Source organism: Musca vetustissima, unplaced genomic scaffold (assembly GCF_032173495.1).
Source record: "Musca vetustissima isolate MV318-11 ecotype Yass unplaced genomic scaffold, APGP_CSIRO_Mvet_v1 utg12855, whole genome shotgun sequence".
Lineage (NCBI taxonomy): Eukaryota > Metazoa > Arthropoda > Insecta > Diptera > Muscidae > Musca > Musca vetustissima.
This window is the reverse complement of record NW_026875140.1, coordinates 61,413-66,136: the sequence shown is the minus strand read 5'-3', so window position 1 is coordinate 66,136 and position 4,724 is coordinate 61,413.

Genomic DNA, 4,724 nt, shown 5'->3' with positions numbered 1-4,724 from the left:
CCTTGCAAGGGTCAATGATTTTTTGTCGAGCAATTTAAGGCTTTTTGTTTGTAGCTACCATTGTTTGCTTGTCAAGCACGTGTTGTCAAAATCCACTTACTGCTACCCACTCATTTGCTATTTTTTTAAGCTACCACAAAAATGTTTTTGGCCATTCCATTAAGAAGTCCAAAAATTAAAAAAAAAAAAATACAGTAAATTTATTGAACATGATTCAAATATGGATGTATTTATTGTTGTTGTATTTTGCATTTAAAATTGCTGGAAAAAAATGTAAGATAGCAAAATAAACAACTCCATATTCTCCATGTTATTTTTTGTAGATTTCGTAGGCATACAAAGCTCAACTCGGCTCAGTTCAGGTAGTAGGTTTGGCTCAGTGTGTTTTATTTTGGAATTCTGGTTAACATTGACATTGAATGCGGTGGCGGTCACTGATCGCTACTGGTTGACCGCATTGCGTTCGCTGGCTGTCCGGGGTAGTATTTCAATTTTAATTGCCACAAAAAAATAAAGCGATCGACAATCAGTGTCATTATGTTGCGTACGTGTGCTATGTGCTGGTCGGTATGATTTACTATCGAATTTTAATTAAGCAGTTTTTTAAATATTTTGTTTCTAGATTTGTACGAGTGTGTGTGCGTTTTTAGCGGACAATGTCAATGTTATTTTGTAAAAACCGACACAAGTTACTTCCACATTTTTTGTTGTAAGTCGTGAGGGAGCTGTTGTAATTTCCGGTGGCGGGAAGTAAATTTGGGCATCAGAAGGGAATTGTCTAAAACTTTTTTTCAAGATTTTTTGTTTGAGTCTACTAGAAGCGTGAATTTTTAAAGAATATTTTTTCAGGATATACAAACTAGGCGTAGATTTTTAAAGAATATTTTTTCAGGGTCTACAACTAGGCGTGGATTTTTAAGGCTCTAATATATGCGAGGATTTTGAATGGGATATTTATACCCTTCACCACACTGTGGTACAGGATATTATGTCTTTGTGCATATGTTTGTAACAGGCAAAACTAAAAGACTCATGGTTCCTTTTTTGAGAATATGCATAGAATCACTTTCTGAGTCGATTTATGCATGTCCGTCCGTCCGTCCGTTCGTCCGTCTGTCTGTCTATGTTAAATTGTAAACAAAGTACAGGTCGCATTTATAATCCGAATTGGATGAAATTTGGCATAGGTCACTTATTTGGCCCAATGACGAACCCTATTGAAATTGGGAAAAATTGGTTCAGATTTAGATATAGCTCCCATATATATTTTCGTTCGACTTAAAGTAAACAGTTCCTATATATCTTTCGATTTGCTCGAAATTTGGCACAGCTTAATGAATTAGGTCTAGAATGATGTGTGTCAAGTTTCCTGAAAATCGGTTCAGATTTGGATATAGCTCCCGTATATATTTTCGTCCGATTTAAGGTAAATGGTGTACCAATGTTCCTATATATCTTTCGATTTGCACGAAATTTGGCATACCGTATTGAATTAAGTCTAGAACGATGTGTGTAAAATTTCGTGAAAATCGGTTCAGATTTACCTGTAGCTCCCATATATAGTTTCGTCCGATTTAATGTAAATGGTGCACCAAAGTCCACATATATCCTTCGATTTGCACGAAATTTGACATAGCGTACCGAATTGAGCATAGAGTTATGTCTGCCAAGTTTCGTGAAAATCGGTCCAGATTTAGGTATAGCTCTCATATATAGTTTTGTCCGATTTCATGTAAATGGTGCACCAAAGTCCCAATACATGCTTCGATTTGCACGAAATTTGGCATAACGTACTGAATGGAGCCTAGAGTGATGTCTGTCAAGTTTCGTGAAAATCGGTCCAGATTTAGATATAGCTCACATATATAGGTTTGTCCGATTTCATGTAAATGGTGCACCAAAGTCCCTATATATCTTTCGATTTGCACGAAATTTAGCATAACGCACTGAATTGAGCGTAGAGTGATGTCTGTCATGTTTCGTGAAAATCGGTCCAGATTTAGATATAGCTCGCATATATAGTTTCATCCGATTTCATATAAATGGTGCACCAAAGTCCCTATATATCTTTAGATTTGCACGAAATTTAGCATAACGCACTGAATTGAGCGTAGAGTGATGTCTGTCATGTTTCGTGAAAATCGGTCCAGATTTAGATATAGCTCCCATTTATATGTTCGTCCGATTTAATGTAAATGGTGCACCAAAGTCCACATATATCTTTCGATGTGCACGAAGTTTGGCACAGCGTAATGAATTAGGTCTAGAATAATATATGCTAAGTTTTTTGAAATCGGTTCAGATTTAGATATAGCTTCTATATCTGACCAAATGAAAAATTTAGCACCGGTTGCAGAATGACGTGTTTATGGGTCCAATTTCATTTTACTGGTCCTTTAAAAATGCGACGTCTGGAAGGATTCATCTGTTGAATTTACCGAATGTGGTGAAGGGTATCATATAGTCGGCCCCGTCCGACTTTACTACTTTCCTTTCTGATTAAAGAATATTTTTAAGGCTCTATTATAGGTGTGGATTTTTAAAGAAAAAAATTTCAGGCTCAAATATAGCCGTGAATTTTTAAAGAATAATTTTTAAGACTCTATTATAGGTGTGGATTTCGGATTTTGGGGTTTTTTCAATGCACCTTATTTAAATTCTCCACCCTGTTTGTTTGTCTTATCTCACCGCTGTTTTGTCTTATCTCACCGCTCTATGTTTGCGCTCTATGAAATTTGTTGGCCAACAAATTAGATTAACCCATAACTGACCTTTGATACAATAAATTGTTTTCATGTATTGCCCGTTCGTATTGAACTTAACACATTTTTTGGCGTATTTGAAAAAAAACAATACACCAAACCAATATCGAATGTTCAATCATTCTTATGTTGTGTTTAAAATAACAACAACAACAACAAAAAGCGGTATTTAAATGGAACTTGTTCTATGCAGGCAGGTGGTCAAACGGTCAACTGTTTGGCTTACTGGGTATGCCATATTTTATGGTTAGCCAAGCGCACGGTAAGCTGGTAGTCATTGTTAAATGCTGCTGCTTTGGCTGATGTTTTTGTTGTTATCACAACACGTCGATCAATCACGCAGGCCAAACTTGAAAACAAAATTGTGCAGCACATTTGTTCAAAACAATAGATTTTGAAATATAAAATTTATGAGGTTATCTTGAAAGAACGTAGAAGTAAATTTTTTGGATATCTCAGATGCAGGAACATCGAGTGGCGAAATAATGAACTAGGGTTTAATGGATCGTTGATAATAATAAAGAATAGAGAACTATTAATTTTATATTATGTCACATTTGATCGATGCGTTCCGAAATTGATTTTGGCAATTTGTGAGGGCAAACGAAATGAGGAATAAATGGAAAAATGTGATTTTAGAAATATTAGAATGATGAATGGGATTTATTTATCTTCCTTAGAATATATTTTTTTCAGTAAGCCACTATAGACCCTGAAAAAATATTCCTTAAAAAACCACGCCTTGTTGTAGACCCCGAAAAAATATCCTTTAAAAATCCATGCCTTCTTGTAGACCCTGAAAAAATATTTTTTAAAAATCCACGCCTTCTTGTTTACCCTGATAAAATATCCTTTAAAAATCCACGCCTTGTTGTAGAGCCTGAAAAAATATTCTTTAAAAATCCACGCCTTGTTGTAGAGCCTGAAAAAATATTCTTTAAAAATCCACGCCTTGTTGTAGACCCTGAAAAAATATTCCTTAAAAACCCACGCCTTGTAGGCCCTGAAAAAATATTCCTTAAAAATCCGCGCCTTGTGGTGATAGTCCTGGCAAAAATATTCCTTAAAAATCCGCGCCTTGTAGGCCCTGAAAAAATATTCTTTAAAAATCCACGCCTTGTTGTAGACCCTGAAAAAATATTCCTTAAAAACCCACGCCTTGTTGTAGACCCTGAAAAAATATTCCTTAAAAACCCACGCCTTGTTGTAGACCCTGAAAAAATATACATTAAAAATGCACGCCTTGTTGTAGACCCTGAAAAAATATACATTAAAAATCCACGCCTTGTTGTAGACCCTGAAAAAATATACTTTAAAAATCGACGCCTTGTTGTAGACCCTGAAAAAATATTCCTTAAAAACCACGCCTTGTTGTAGACCCTGAAAAAATATTCTTTAACCTGTAAGGAAAGTAGTAAAGTCGGTACCCTTCACCACTTTGGGTATATTCCACATTTGTATCCTAACAGACGTCGCGTGTTTGTTATATATCTATATTTGAACCGATTTCGGGGATACTTGCCAGTGACTAATTTATATTACTTTAGTACGTTGTATCAATCGGCCTAGCTATCGATCTTTTCACTAAGCTTAGCAACATCATTCTGGACTTAATTCAGTATGCTGTGCCAAATTTCGTGCAAATCGAAAGATATATAGGAACATTGGTGCACCAATTACATAAAATCGGACGAAAATATATATGGGACCTACATCTAAATTTGAACCGATTTTCACGAAACTTTGGACACATCATTCTAGACATAATTCAGTACGCTATGCCAAATTTCGTGTAATTCGATAGATATATAGGGTCTTTGAATCACTAATTACCTTAAATTGGATGAAAATATATATGGGAGCTATATCTAAATCCGAACCGATTTTCACGAAACTTTGCACACATCATTCTACATTTAATTCAGTACGCTATGCTAAATTTCGTGCAATTCGATAGATATA